The sequence below is a fragment of the Trachemys scripta genome, chromosome 7 (assembly GCF_013100865.1).
Source record: "Trachemys scripta elegans isolate TJP31775 chromosome 7, CAS_Tse_1.0, whole genome shotgun sequence".
Lineage (NCBI taxonomy): Eukaryota > Metazoa > Chordata > Testudines > Emydidae > Trachemys > Trachemys scripta.
The window spans coordinates 60,989,781-61,005,980 of NC_048304.1; positions in this window are offsets into that span (position 1 = coordinate 60,989,781).

Sequence of the window (16,200 nt, forward strand, 5' to 3'; positions counted from 1 at the left end):
AGTGGGCATTGCAGAGCGGGATTAAAAAAATAGTCCTCCCACACCACAACCAACATGAATGCCCTGGCCACCAGCCGTCACTCTCCAGCCACCCAGCTCTGAAGGCAGTGCCGCCGCCAGCAGCAGCACAGAAGTAAGGGATTACTTCAGATTACAAATAATGGTGGAGGTCATGACAAATTCCATGAGCGGTAAGGGGGATGCCACTGGAAATGTTTGTGCACCACTGCTCTAACACCAGGGTTAGATGTCCTCGTGGGGAGAATAGTGGAGCCCTGTGCACACTGCAGCTTTTGGCAGCAGTGCTACAGTGGTGGTGATCGCAGCTGTAAGTGTGCTAGTGTAGACACAGTCAGTGGTGCCAGATCAGCTGTGATGATTTGACAAGGGTTTTCTGACTGCTAGCCCAGGAGGACCAACCTGGGATCTGAGAGGAACTGTTGCCTTCCATCTTCTGTGATTTTTTTGTGCTGCTTTATCCCCTGTCTGAAGGAGGCCTGGGAGGGCTTGTAAAGGGATTTTCTGGTTGAGTTTTGCCGTAGACATTCATGTCTTGTTGACCACTGAAGACTGTGGATAATTGTAGACCTGGTAGGTTTATGACATCAGAGACACCTATGCAATATTTTAGTGGGAGTTAATATGCTATTCCAGGTCTAATACCACTCTCGTTACCATAGTGCCTTCCAGAAGTGCATTAAGCAACACGACTATTGGCATTTGTTACCTGTGATTTTTCTCCCTATGGGGAAAATTACATGCGATTTTAAGGACTCTGGTGTTTTTTTTATTGAAGCTGCGTCAAAAAAAAAACATGCTGAGGACTATCGCGGCAGTTCTGTGGGCTTCCACTAGGTGGGGCACAGAACTCTCTATTGGGATTCCATTGGTCCTGGCCCCTTATAACTGGGTAAGAAACAATTGAGACTTCTAGCTTTGTGTTAACTAAAGTAAATGAGCAAAATCATAAAATTGAAGACATGCAAACAAATCAGATTAACGAAGCAGGTGAGTCGCAAGTAATCCATCTAATCTAATTATCAAATTGGTGAAACCGTATACAATAAACCACCAATCCTTTATAAGCGTTATGTAATGGGCTGTCTCCCTCCACTACTAAAACTGGGGAAAAGAGAACGAACCCCAAAGACTTCGGCAGGGAGGCTGTTGTAACTCTTGCATGTTGTGGGACTCCGATGACAAGACGGCAGGGTGCAGGGAGCAAGGCCTCTTTATCAGGCTGGATACCAGTGTAGCCAGAAGCAAGCGATGGCTGGAGGATGTGGGGATGGCGGCCTGGCCCTCGGAACTCCTCAGGAACGGTTTGTTGCCTTAGAGGAGCCTGGCCTAATGTGGGTTGATTAGGTAACCTTAATGCAAACAATGAATCCCCCCCCTTGAAGTAATTTTGGGCTCAGAAAATCCCCACATTTGCAGCTGATCCCCATGGGGTTTGAGGCATTTGAGATCCAGGGTCAGTTTGCAGCCATGGTCACAACCACCCTCCGACAGTCCCGTCTCAAAGTGCAAAGCTAACGAAGAGTTGAAATCACAGAAAAATACCTGGCCCCTGCTTAGCACTGCACATATCATTGGGACAGACAGCAGCGGGGAGAACACTAGTTCTCCAGGGCCCAGCAGAGCTGGCCAGTGAGCAGTACAAAAACAAATCTGTTTGGGGGAACAGACCTCCGCAGGCAGCTGGGAACTAGCTGAGCACAGTGTGAGGGGAAAATGCTTTGTTTCCTCCCAACGCCTGCAGGCTGGGGTCTGAGCCATAGTCTCCCCACACCTGTGCACTTTTAGTATCCCAGGAGCACCAGCTGGGACCAGGGCCCCCTGTGTGAGGCACTGTTCAGGCAGCTGTGAAACAGCGTCCTGGTCCCAAAGAGCTTGCAGACTCCTAGGCAAGGCAGATGCAGGGACTGCTGCTGTCCCCCATGCGCAGCTGGGAACTGAGTCCCAGGGCGAGACAGTGACTTGGCCAAGGTTGCCTGGAGAGGTCGTGGCAGAGTGGGGGCCTAGAGCTCAGCTCTCTCATGTGCCGGGCCACCGCTCTGTTCCCCAACCCACCCTCTCCTATGTGTGCAGGCTTCCCCCCCCCCCTCCCATGCTTCAGCATCTGACGCCTGCACTGGAGCCATCAGAGCAGCTTCAAAGCCGTCTTCTGGTGCACTGCCACCGGTCCTGTCTATTCCACAGGGCAGAGATTCTTGGCAGCTCAGGCTACTCCAGTGGAACACGGGTGAAATCCTGCCCTGCTGCTGTCCTCAAAGGTCCCCTTAGGCAAGAGCTGGCACCTCGTGTGTCCAGGCAGTGCTCGCAGGCTCACGGTACGCTGGGGCTACACTCAGCCTGCTCCTGCCTGGCCTGGGGCTGCTGGTTCTTTTCCCTTTGTGCACAGCTCTCCTATTGGAGCACTCGCGCCCCCTTCCAGCAGCGCGGCTTGCCTCTGCTGCCTTGCAAGTCACCTCCTGCAGTTACTGGAATGTGAATTGGATCTAGGAAGGGCCAAACTCAACTCCACTGACTTGGTGGGGTTTTGTGGGAGAGAAATTGGGCCACTTGGGTGGATGTGACGTTCTCCGTGGCGTTGCCAGCTCTTGTGATTTCATGGCGAGTCTCGTGCTCGTTGGTGTTTTTTCTCAAGCTCCCGGATGCTTGTGATGAGCTGGGACTCTCGGTGGGCGTTGAAAACACAGTGCTGCTAGTGGCAGAGAAAAGCTTGAAACTGATTTGAGTGCGTGAGCTGCAGGCCCCTGAGCCGGCAGCCAAATACAACTAACCCCACCTGTATTTTCACACAACCTCCCGCTTTTCGAGCCAGCCTCCTGAGTTTTTTGAGGCCTGGCTGATGAATTTTGAGCACCAGCATTTGATGCTGGCTTCAGTGTAGGAAGCAAGCTGGCTGGGGACACAGACTTCCCCCCTCCCCCCCTTCCCTCCTGCTAATTAGCATTACATCTAATTAGCTAAAACCACTTGGGCATTAACACCACTCCTGTCCCAGCCGCCTGTCCTGCCTTCCCTGCTGACAGATGCCTCTGTGCCGGTCGTGTTAGGTTTCGCTGCCGGGTGGGTGCCTTTCAGTGGCTGCAATCCGCAGCTCGCGTTACCCTCTGCCAAGGGGTTTGACATGCTAACCCAGGGGGGCCCATTGTTCCCCATCAATGGCCGACAGGAGGCGAGCCCGCTTCTCCGTTGCTTTTCATTAGCTGAAATTGCTGCCCGGGAGTGCTGGCAGGCGCTGTGCTCAGGCGGAGCAGTATCTCCTTTCAGGCTGGGGGGTGGGGGGCACACAGGATCAGCGGGGGGAGACAGTGGCCTTTGGGGACAGCGGAGCTGCTTAGCCTCCATAGAGCGTGGAGCCCAGTGCTGTGACTAGAGGGGCCTGAGGGCTCCAGTGCACCCTGGTTGATCCATCCTTGGGCAATTCCCCCTTATGGGCAGGGACCTCATTTCAGCAGAATTGGTGGGTGGGAGGCAGTTGTCCCAGTGACTGCAGTGGCCCCATGGGGGCAGAGGTAGCCAAGTGCTGGTGAGGGCAACCCTCAGGCTGCTCTGACCCCTGCCATGGCTTGAAACAGCCCTGGCCAGCCCAGGTGCAAGAGGCACGAGAGTGGCAGGAAGCCCTGGCATGGGATGAAATGGGCCCAAGGGAGCAGCTGTTCTAGGCGCCCTGCCCTGAGACCAGTGAAAGGGGTAGCTGCAGCAATACCTGAGAGCTGGGTGTGGAAGTGCTGGGGTGGGCAGGGGGAGCACAGGGTTGGGACTAGGGACACCTGGATTCTGCTCCTGTCTCTGGCCTGCTGGGTGACTGTGGGCAAGTCAGGGTTCCACTCAGTGCCTCAGTTTCCCCTGGGTGTAAAGCAGGGAGAACAGCTCTTCCCTCCTCCACAGGGCTGGGCCTGAGCCTCAGGGAATGGTTTCATCTTAATGTTCTTTGTCATGGCTGTGGGGAAGGGAAGCTGGTTCCCGTCCCTCCCCAGGGTGGGCCCTGACAGGCAGCACGTGAGCTACGTGCCCTCTCCTTGCCAGCTGGGCCCTGACAGGCCTTCCAAGCCCACTGAGCTTCACCATGCTTTCACTCGCCCGCAAGAGCCCCGCAGTGCTGCAGGGAATGCTGCTGGTGTTCGCCATGCGGGTCTGGCTGAGCCCAGCCTCCCGGCAGCAGTTAGTGTGACATACTGGGCAGGGCCGGCTCCAGGCACCAGCCCACCAAGCTTGTGCTTGGGGCGGCACCTGGAGGGGGGTGGTGCGGTGTGGTGCTCCGGCTCCAGCCGCCGGGGAGAGCGGGGCCACGGCCGGGCTCGCCACCCTCCCCCCGGCGCTCTGGCCACTGGGGAGAGCGGAGCCCCGGCCGGGCACTCCGCCCTCCCCCCGGCGCTCTGGCCGCCCTTCCCCCCCCCCCGCACCCTCCCCTGCCGCGATGGGGGACGGGAGGGGGCAGCCAGAGGCTTTTTTGCCTGGGGCGGCAAAAAAGCCAGAGCCGGCCCTGATACTGGGGGGCAGGGAGACTAGGAATCAGGGACCAGGCCCCATTGGGTTAGGTGCTGCCCAATCTCCGGGCAAGGAGGCAGTCCCTGCAGGACTCCCAGGCCCTGGGCTGGCTGCATTAGGCAAAGCGGGAATGGATGCCTGTCCAAGGCCCTGAGTCCACTCTGAGCTGGGCCCTGGGCATTCACCAGTGCTAGTTGGAAGTGGGGCTCGCACTGCCTGCTTGGGGTGCCAGCTGAGGCCTGGCTGAACTGCTGCCCTTTACAATGCTTTGGGTCTGGTTAATAGAGTTGGGAAAGCAAATGTGGCACAGGGTACTAGGCCAGCCCTGCTGCTCCAGCCCTGAGAGCTCACTCCCCACTATGGGGCTGCTCCATGCCCCAGTGGGCTCAGTCTGTTTCTCGCTGGTGCAATGCTAGGTAGCCAGGTTCCCTAGTTTGTGGCCTGGGCATGGTATGGGGGGCAGCAGGAAGGGGGGCTCAGTGCATTTAACAATGCACTAGGACAGGCCCTTGCCAGCACCCCTCCTGAGCCCCAGCAGGTGGGGATGCTGGCTGTTTGGTGGTCCTGGTGGAGCTTGCGCTGCCATGTGGTGTCTCTGTGTGGTGCACCGCGAGCCTGGCATGCGGTGTCCCCTCAGCAGCAGCAGCAGTAGCCCCAGCAGGAAGGCCACAGAAGTCCAGCTGCAGTAGCCGGTGCTGGAGCAGCTGCAGCTCCCACGCTCAGGTCGGCACAGTGGACAGCCTCTGGGGCTTCCCCTCTAAGCCGGCCCAGGTAGAGCACAGCCCCCCAGTGCCTGCCACTCCAGGTGGGGAGGGAGAGGCGGGGAGAGAGAGAGGGTGTGTGTGTCCCCAACCGTGGCCCTGTTGGCCTGGCTGGAGCTGCCCCCCCAAATCTCACAGTCAAACCAAGCCCTGTTCTTTTGCCCAGGCCGCTATGGGCTCAGTGTCTCATGTGGAACGTCCCTGCACCTTTGTTTGTACAGCCAGCCCGTGGCATCTCAGCTGCATCCTCAGGGCTTTTACCCTGATCGTTTCTGTGGAGAATGATCCAGCTGCTCAAAGTGAACTCTGGCCCACCTGCCTGGCTGTGTTCTTTGCAAACCCAGCCCCAGAGCCATGGCTGGAGCCCCCTCCGGGATGCCCGCCTGGACTTGGGGATCCCACTGGCACCATGAGGGCTAGATGTGCAGGGACAGCAGGATCCTGGAACCAGGTCCCTCTGGGGCATTTACTGGAAAGCTTTGCCCTGCCCGAGTGGTGCCTGTAGAATGTTCTAAAGCCCAAAGGCCAGCTCCTGTAGTGCAGGGCAGGACCATCGCTGCCTTTTAATGGTGGGGAAACTAAGGCACAGGGCGGGGGCTGAGGAGGCTGGTGATGCAGCCAGGAACAGAACCCAGCTCTTCTGGACCTCAGGCCTGTGCTGCCCCCTAAACTGTTCCTCTCCCGCCTCCAGAATGCCCTGCACCTGTGCGTGGAGCTGGGCGTTGATGGGACACAGCAGGGGCCGGAGGTCAGCTCAGTGGGTCCAGTACTCTCTAAGTGGGGCCAGCCGCTCCCAGTGCTGGAGCTGCTGCCTGGGGCGTATCAGTCACCCAGAACCCAGACTGGGCCCTGGGGCTAACAAAGCTTGGAAAGGCTCCTGGTGCCTCCCTGTGTTTCTGAGCAGTCTCTGAGTGACCCAATCTCCCCTGAACATGCCACGCCTGGGGTCACACACGTGCAGCTGCTCTGGCTTGGCACTATGAAGGTTGGTTTGGAGGCAGCTGTAGCACAGTTCAGGATTCATTGGGACCCCACTCACATGGGGGCCTAGCCTTCCTCAGCATGAGCACCCAAGCCAGACCTCTGCCCCCAAGCCAGGTCAGGGGCAGAGAATCACTGGCCACAGCTTGTGGGGTGGCCCTGATGCATTTCTGGACAGGGATTGGGCGAGGCAGACAGCCCAGGAACCCCTGGGCATTCAGTGGATCTGAAATGGCCCCACGGCTCATTAAACGTGGGCCCTGTAAGGAGCCGCTGCCAAGGGAGGGTGCCACCAAGTGGCATGAGCTGCAGGAAGAGGAGAAGCCAGGCACATAGCTCATGTGCTGCCTGGTTCTGGCAGGAGCACACCATGACCCAGTCGCAGCATGGCGAGAGTCATTCCCACTGGGGGCCACGGCACAGGCCAACTGCCTACGAGCAGAACATTCAGTGGCTGTGGAGCTGCCAGTGCTGGGCTCCTGTACACAGGGCATCATGTCAGGGCTAGCATGCGAGGTCAGGAGTGCTGGGGGTGGTTCAGAGAGGCCAGGAAGACCTGAGCCTGAATTGTCCTGATGACCAAGAGACCTATGTGGGGTCTGCAGGTAAAGAGCTCCTGGTGATTCCTGAGCACCCCTTCAGGCCAGGCACTGAATGGGCCCAGGAGGGCCTGGCAGAGAGAAGGGTCATTGCCGGCATTTTACGGATGGGTCAGCAAGGCCAAGACCAAGGCCTGGATGGGAATTTAACCCATCTTAACTGAAGCCCCAACTCAGCACCTTAGCCCCAGAGCCAGGGCCGGCTCCAGGCACCAGCCCACCAAGCTTGTGCTTGGGCTGGCACCTGGAGGGGGGCGGCGCGGCGCTCCGGCCCCCCGAGGAGAGTGGGGCCACGGCCAGGCTCGCCGTCCTCCCCCTGGTGCTCTGGCTGCCCTCCCCCACGGCGCCCTCCCCGCGGCTGCCGGGGGGAGAGCGGCGAGCCCTGGCTGGGGCTTGCCGCCCTCTCGCCGCCCTGCCCCCTGCGCTCTGGCCGCCGGGGGGAGAGCGGAGCCCCCGCCGGGGCTCACTGCCCTCCCCCCGGGGCTCCGGCCGCCCTCCCCCCCCCCCCGGGGGGGGGGGGCGGCCGGCGGCTTTTTTGCCTGGGGCGGCAAAAAAGCCAGAGCCGGCCCTGCCCAGAGCCACCCTCCTCATGTTTGTGAGGGCAGGGCAGGGCAGGGCAGAGCAGCCCCTGCAAGCCACAGGAAGTGGTCCTGTCCCAGGCCAGGGGATTTGCCTTCCCAGGCTGACCCAGGGAAGATGGTTCATTTCGTTGCTCCTGCCCTGTGCGCTAGGCCCTCTTCCAGTAGTGCTCTCCTGCACCAGGGCCTCTCAGCCCTGGAGCCACTGGCAGGGGGGTGCACCCCTGGGGATCCCTGTGTCCAGCTCCCAAGCCCCAGACTGTAGGGTTCTCCCCAACTTGCATCTGTCCAAGCTGGGTCCTGATCCCTCTGTACGTGCACAGGGCTGCCACTAGGTGGCGCCCAAGGCTCAGACGTGGTGTGTGGTCGTTTGGGCTGGGCAGCCCGAGTCCATACAGGCTGCTGCCCCATGCTGGCCCAGTGCCCCCTGCCCCAGTCACTAGCCCCAGTGACATGCCCCATGCTGGCCCAGTGCCCCCTGCCCCAGTCACCAGCCCCAACAACCTGCCCTCTGCCCACAGCCCTTTCTGCCCCCATTACCAGTCCTGTGCTCCCAGCCATGGCCCCCAGCCACCTGCCCCAGTGACCAGCCCCTGCCCCCAACTACCTGCCCTGACCCCTGTGACCAGCCCTCTACCCATAGCTACCAGCCCCAGTGACCGCCCTTTCCCCTAATGACCAGCCCTAGCAACCAGCCCTTGCCCTATCCCCAGCAACCTGCCCTAGTGACCAGTTCCTGTATGATGGGTTGCTTACCCCATGGTAGTCTAGAAGGAGTTAAGGGACTGAGACAGGACCAATTAACCGGTTAGGTGACAGCTGAGGGGAATTAGGTGGTGATAGGTGATGGAGCCCACCTGAGAAGGAGCAGGCTGGGCTAATACAAAGCCAGGAACTTTGAAGTGAGGGATCTGTGACCATGCTCAGGATGCTGGACAAGACCACACCGCACCGCCTGGTTGACTGTGTGGGTCTCAGCCCTGTGGACAGGGTTTATCCAGGCAGGTGGTGGAGCTAAAGTCTGAGAGACAGAGTAGGAAAAGGCTCAGGGGGACACTGCAGACCATGGCTGCTGATTAAAGGGTCCCTGAGCTGGGACCTTGAGTATAGGGTGGCCCTGGGTTCCCCTGCCAGCTGCTGGGGAAGTGGCACTACCAGGGCAGTGAGGGAGAAGATTGCCATTTTGGCTAGAGGGACTTTGATAACCCCTGGCAGGGGAAAACACATGGTGACCTGGCTGGAGAGACAAACCATAAAGGGTGAGCGCTGAGTTGCAGAGTGAGTGGCAGGAGGGGTGTTACACCTGGAAGAAACTAAGAGCTAGGAGGAGGCACCCTAGCGGTGGGTGTAGTCCATGACTCCCGGAGACTAGCCCTGGCTGTTTTCCTCCCAGCTGCTTCTCCAGTGCCTAACCTGTTTCCCAGCTATAACATCACACTCTCTGCATGGGTTTCTATGACATTCTGGGGTGCAATCCAGACCAGTAGGGGGCTGTGTCACCCCTGTCTTGCAAACTTAAGTGCCTCACAATCCTTTTCTGCTGTAGCTCCCACGTAGGCTGCTCACAGACAGCATGTAGGTCACACCCTGAGTGTCTGTGTAACTGCAGCTTCAGCCACACTTTGTCTTCCACCAACCTTGGTTACCACTTGCTGGGTGACCCCAGCACACTCCCGGTCCCGGACTTCCCCAAAATGTGTGTTGTGTATGGTTCAGCCTCTTCTGGGCTGGCCAGATATATTGGGTCTGTTGTCCCTCTGAGGGGATCAATATACAGCAGTTTGCTACCCTAAATTGAGTTACCCACGCAGTTCATGACAGCAGATTAGTTTTGATTAAGCTTGTTTGCTGCTTTATTTAACTACAAGGAGACAGGTTTTAAGTGAGTACAAGCGTAAGGTATGAAAGTCAGAAATGGTTACAAGAGAAACAAAGATAAAACACTTCTTTGGACTAACACTTCTTTTGGGGTGGGGGTCGCTAGCTGGAGGATTCTCTGCGACTTGAAGTCTTTAAATCACAGGATTTGGGGACTTCAACAGCTGAGTCAAGGGAAAGGGGGTGGGTCAGCTTTTGTGGCCTGCATCATGCGGGAGGTCAGACCAGATGATCATACTGGTCCCTTCTGACCTTAAAGTCTATGAGTCTAACACTTAACTAACTAGAGTTGGTTCAAAGGGAAGTGGTTCCAACCTGTTGTTTGCTAAGATGCAGATCGGTTTGTTCCTGCCCTCCTTCCTTAATAGGTGATGGCCCATCAACTTTGATGACACCTTGTTAGAAACATCATCCTGTCCTTTGTCTTTGAGAAACAGGTTTATCAGACTTGTCTGGTAAACACACTTCAGTCATGATATCAGCACACGTTTCCCCATGAGGTCATTGACCAACAAGTTGTTAGTTTTCAAATGATACCTCACAAGGCACATTTTGTAGCGAGGAGGTTACAGGGGCATCAGCTGTGAACACAGGTGTGCATTCGGTCACAGCTTCTGGCTCAGCGTCCTGCGAAGGGCACTCTGGCTGGTGAGACTCCCCTTCAGAGCAACAGACAACCAAATAAACCCAGCCCCCTCCACCGGCCTCCCTTGTGTGCTACACTGGGCCTTCCACAGGGTGGCGCCCTTCACACACCATTGGGTTCACAGAATGGATTAGAACAGGAGTACTTGTGGCACCTTAGAGACTAACAAGCCTGTCAGAATGGATTAGGATGGCCTTGGGGAGAGATGGCACTGGCTCCGTCAAAGCTGCCTGTGGTCCTATGGCTGCTCCTGGCATCTGGAAAGCAATGGGGCTGAAGATGGGGGTGGGGCAGAGGGATTTACTCTGGGTCCCCAGGGGTTAGACACTGGGAATAGTGGGCTTGGGAGGTAGATTGGGAAGGACTGCGCTCCCCAGCTTTGCCCAGGGCTTGGGGCCTTTTCTTGCCTGCCCAGGAGGTGAGGTAAGGCTGGAGCCTGAGGGTGGGTGCATGGAATGTGCCCAGACTGTGGCTGGGAGGGGGCAGCGGGGCTATAACAGCAATAACCAATGCCCAGCTCCTCTCCAGCCATTTCCATCCCAGCTCTCCCCACGCTTCAGCCAGGAGGGGGTGTTGTTCCCTGGCACAGGCAGGAAAGGGACTTGCCCAGGGTCCCCCAGCTGGGCAAGGGATAGAAGGGGAGTGGCAGAGCAGTGATCCCCCTGTCTGCTGGGGAGCTCTGGGGCCCTTTGCCATCCCCAACGGGGGCATGCATCTGGCACTGCTTGGGCATTCTTTGTGCTTCCCCCTTGCAGATTCCCCTCCCTCCTCAGCACAGGCTGAGGGTATAGCTACACTGAGCACGTGCAGTCCATGGGACCATAGGTTAGCCTCCATGCAAACACCCCTTGGCACATGTCTCAGCTGAGTGGCAGAGTCCAGGTTACCGCCCTGAGCCCTGATCTGCATGGCGATCACTGGGCTAGTGCTGTAGGTGGTGGATATGTCACTATAGCAGGAAAGACATAGCCCCAAGGCCCTAACCAATGCACCCCACAAAGCACTGCGTACACTGTGAACCAGGGTCTGTATTCCCAGTCCCTCTCCCCTGCCAGGGGTACCCCAGGTCATAGGCTCCCTCTCCCCACCCGCCAGAGCGAGCCCGGAGGATGGCAGGGACGCAGCCTCAGGGGCACTTGTGCAGATAAGTGCAGGGAAATGGAGCCAACTGGGGCCGTGTTTGCTCAGTGTTCCCTAGCTCCAGCCCCTGCATTGCTGACTGCAAATCTCACCACCGTAAAAGTGACACGCGGACTGGGGTGGGGTCCCCTAGTGAGGGGGGAGGGGGCTCTGCTCCCAGCTCCTCTGCAGGGGGTGCCTAGCCAGAGCCCAGGGTTCCTATTCATAGTCCCTTCAGTGCAAATAAGGGCTGGGCCCCAGCTCCCCCTTATCCCCCATGGCAGAGCCATTAGGGGGCACTGGCTGGCATGGGCCTGGCACTTCCCCTGTGGTGCAGGGATGGAGTGGCTGCCAGGGGGTGCCACAAGCTGCTGTGCAGTGAGTTTGGCGGGCCTCAGTCTGGTACCTGGGGGGAAGCTGCTCACAGCTCAGCAGAACCCCCCCTCTGTCCAGGCTGCCTTGCTGGAGAACTGGGCAGAGTCCTGGGGGGATGGGTAGGGCAGGGCTGAGGCATGCACTGGTGATGGGCATGCTTGGTAGCAGGCTGGCCTGCCCTATGGGTAAACCCTCCCAAGGGGTCTGTCTGGGCCCTCTGCTGCCCCCATGGCCTTGTGCTAGGTGCCTGTTCATGTAGCCCTGGGCATGGGAAGCCAGTGTGCCCATCAAGCAAGAGCTGGGGGGCGGGGGGGAGTGCAGCCCTGCTCCACTCCATCTCTCCTGGTGCTGCCTACAACAGCTCTTCCTTTGAACCCCCCGCCACCCCGACACAGTTGGCCCCATGTGGTGCCCATTAACCCCCCCGGGCTGTGAGCCAGTGCTCTTCTAATCGCCTTTGTCCTCTCTGTATTCACAGCCTAATAGATCATGTGAGGCTGAATTCACGTCCTGGTGCAGCTATTGAAATACGTGTCAGATGGGGCCGGCTGCCTGGGCTAGCCGGACCAACCTCCATCCAGCCGGAGCCTGTGGTTACACCCCCCCACACCCAGGTTTGTACCATGGCATCCCAGCCTGCTCCCTGCCAGCACAGCCATGGGGCCAAACCTGGGGTAAGAGTCCTGGTTTAGAGGGGTGTAAGGGAGAGCCCCAGGGGGGCTGCCTGTGCCCAGCAGCATGGGCATCGCTTTCTCCAATGAGAGCCAGATGTGCCCAGAGCAGAGTACTCCACTCTACACCTGCTTTGCAGCTGCGGGCATGGCGACCCTTGGGGATTACCCCCTACTGCAGCCCTTGGGAGCTGGTGGCATGGGGAGCTGCCCCACTGCTAACCCCACAGGCAATTGGTGGAGCCAAGCCTTGCAGCTTCCCTTGTCTGCAGTGGGGCAGCTGCTTCCACTCCAGAAACCAGGAGCCGTGCCCAGTGCATGGAGATGGGGCACCGCGATAGGCCAGGCGCCATCTCCAGACTGAACGGAACTGGAGCCTCTAGCCCTCTCTGGGCCGGGACAGCTTTGTCTGCAGGGTCAGGCTCCAAATGATTAAAGGCAGAGACAGGGATTTGAAAATGACCCGCCTGTTCTGACTTTCCTGATTAACACCCACCGGCTCTGAGAGAAACCGGCCAGCTTTTCCAGTCACAGAGGAGGGGGGTGGTGGGAGGAAGCTTGCACAAAAATTGGCCTGATGTAATGACACCAGTGTAATCATACTGGTACCGACCCTGGTGTGGGCATGGTTATACTGGTATGAAAATGCTTATGCCAGGCTCTCTACTCCCATACAGGAAGGGGAATAAGCTCTGTTGTATAAGGCACCTTTCTATCGGGGTCACTGTGCCCATGCTAGGGGTACTGGTGGAATTCTAGCTGTACCCTCCCAGCCCCCCTAGTTACGCCGTACAAACGCAGCCGGTAGGTAGGTCAGGGATTGTCTCAGCCTAGAGAGTGCGGCGGGTGGCTGGGTTTTGCTTTGTGCACAGTGGCGATGCCAGTCACCTTGGAGTGAAGTGGGCAAAGGGCCGGGAACACACATTTTTCTGCCTCTTCAGGGGCAGCAGATGAAAATCCATTGCGAGGGGAGGCTGCCAGCCATTACATGAGTAGGGTCTGGTAGACAGTGACCTGGACTGGCACGCAGGAGCCCAGGGTTCTGTTCCCGCCTCTACCTTGGGCATGTCACTGCCCCTCTGTGCATCAGTTTCCCCATCTGTAAAATGGGGGTGATGCTGCTGACCTGCTGGGAGAGGCCTGAATGAAAAGCCGGGGATGACAGTGAGGGTGCAAATCATGCTGCTGTGTGTCATGCATGGGGGCCTCAATCCTGAAAACACACGAGCCTGACTTTAGTTCTGCCACCCTCCCCCACATGTTGTGCCCATCAGGGTCACAGCTCTCCTGGCCTGAGAGCCTGGGCATGGGGAGTGCTCAGGGTAACGGCTCGGGAGCTGCCCTTTGAAATCTGCCTGTGCCATGTGTTTCCAACATCCATCCAGCACCGGCTGCAGAGCGGAGAGCCCCCAGCTTGTTCAGCAAGGGGAGATGTTTTCAAAGGCACATCAGCCAAAAAAAGAGAAAGGGGCTTCTCAGGCAGCGGCTGCTGTGTGCCCTCGTGAGGGACGGGGGGGGGGAAGGGAAGATGGGGGGAGGACTTCCTAAAATAGAATGCTGACAAGAGAGCGGAGGGGCGTTGGTGTCTGGCACTCGGGCTGAATATTAACCGGCTGGGAAGTGGCAGGGAAAGGGGATGCATTGTCCTTGCAAAATCCAAGACAAAAATATCTAGGGCTGGAGGCAGCCTTCTGGGCAATGCAGACCCAGTTATCCCTGGCCATCCCAAACCTGCCTCCAGGACCCTCCTCAGCCCTGAGGGGCCAGCTCAGCTCCCAGCACATGCGCTTTCTCTTCGTAAAAGCGCTTGGTTGCAATATTTAGCGCCTGTGATCAGAGATGGCAGCAGCCGGTGCAGGGAAATCAGCTGCCAATGTCTGAAATTCAGCTAGAGAGAAAATCAGGAGCCATGGCAAGGAACGTGGGCACAGAAGGAAGCTGGCGGGGGAGAGACCAGGACAGGTTTTGGCAGCAAGAAACTGCCAAGCCCTGGCTCACCCTCTTCCCCAGGCCATGACTTGCTAGAGGCAGAAGAATGAGGTCCGTCTGCTGGCTCCCTGTGAAGACCCACCAGAGGCCGTGCCAGTGAGGGAGGCAGTGGGGTTACGTTACTGATTATGGTTCATTACTAATAATTATTAACCGCTACTGATTCCTGGGTATTAACCCTTTTTTGTGTTGTTAATCACTAATATCCTCTGCCCCCCGTGTCCTGCTCCTGGATGCTCTGTGGGTGGGGGCTCAGCCTGGGTTGTTCTCCCTGCCTGCACGGAGGTGGTGGCAGGTGTCTGGGTTCACCTTGCAGCTCAGGCCAGGTGGGTGAAGCTGCTGCCACGGGCATGAGGCTCCCAAATCAACCCAATCCAAGCTCCATTAGCAGGAACTCAGGTAGAGGTAATGAAGGAGTGAGATGGGGGCAGCCTCGAGCCCCTGTGCCAGGCTGGCTTGCAGCCCAGGATCACAGCTGGGGTAGTGGGACCCACGGAGACCAGAGCCTGGGGCCCAAGCCCCGGACACTGCAGGGAACCCAGCTGGGATAGGGCTTGGACTAGCAGGTGCCCTGTGCATTTGGTAGGCTGGGCCAGCTGGCAGGGCCAATGCCCTCTGGTTCCCTGACTTACTGTCCCTCCCCCATCTACACGATCCCCCCACTAGGGGTGACAGTCACCCCAGCTCCATTGACGTCAGAGCCCAGGGACCACACTCCTCCCCCCAGTGAGTCCTGGCTGAGCTGCCCTGTCTGCCTCACACTGAGCGGCTGGCATGGCAGGATTGTCAGGGCAGCCCCTGGCTGGGTCTCCCCAAAACACCCTGGGGGAAAGGGCACCCGGTGCCCTGCTGCCACCTGGCGGGCCAGGCAAGCTGTGTCCGTCACCAGCTCTGCCCATGCCAGGCCCGCCCGCCCTGCTCTGCACAGCGCCGGCACCATGGCGGATCTGATTAGCGCGCAGCCCTGTTCTCACCCCCCTCCCCGCCTCCGCTGGCCCGGAGACGAATCGATTTGTATTGGCATTCAGGGCTGCCCCCGAGGGAGCTCTCTTCTCAGCGCCTGGGACAAAAGGCCCACGAAGGGGGGCGGGGCGCTCCCGGCACAAAGCCCCTCACAAGAGAGCCAGAGCCCTGGCGGCTCCGCTTTGATGGCTCCCCTCCCCAGCTAAAGGTCAAACTAATAAATGTAGGGCCCTTGGCAGCGCTCAGGGCGCACAAAAGAGGGGAGCGTTGCAGCGGGGCCGGGCGGCCCCTCGGAGCGTGATAAACGCCTCTGGCAAAGGGCAAGCAGCATGGGGCCTGCGCCAAGAAAGGGCCTTTGAGCAGCGCAGTGCAGACAGCCCCTCCGCTCCCTGGCCTCTCCCAGCCCGGCAGCTGCTTCCCAGGCAGGGAACACGAGCGGGAGCCCTTCCCTTCCAGCCCTGGGGCTGCCAACCAAGGTGCCCGCTGCATGGGCAGCAGCTGCATGCTGGGCCTGGCTGGCTGGCACATTGGCATGAGAGCCTTTGGCCTCACATTGGACTGGCACACCCGCTGCCCTCTCAGTGCCACCAGGAAACCTGCTGCTCTCCCAGCACTGCCATTGCCCCCCTCCCCGCCCAGTGTGCCCTGTACACCCTCCTCCTCCCGGGCTAGGGTTCCTGGGTTTGGCGCCCAGGTGGCCATCCTCCCCTCCTGCTGTCAGAGCCCACCTCCCCTTGGCTCCACTTAGCCAGGACTTCACTGCAGTCACAGGGCTGCTGCTGCTGTGAAGCAGTTATAGCAGGTGATGCTACCTACCCCATTGCCCTCAGTCCCACTGCCCCCCAGCCCAACTGTTACACACTGCTCCCAGCCTGGCCCCCAGCCCCTCACCACTTTTACACACTGCCCCACCCCACCTCTATTCACAGTCACTGCCCCCGCCCCACCCCCATTCAAATACACAGCCTCACAGCTTCACCCCACTATTACACACTGTCCCCAGCCCGACCCACAGCCCCTCACCACTTTTACACACTGCCCCCCACTGTTACACAGCCCCCAACCCCACCCCACTGCCCCAGCTTCACCCCATTGCCTCCCCAGCCCCACTGTTACACACTGCTCTCAGCCTGGCCCCCA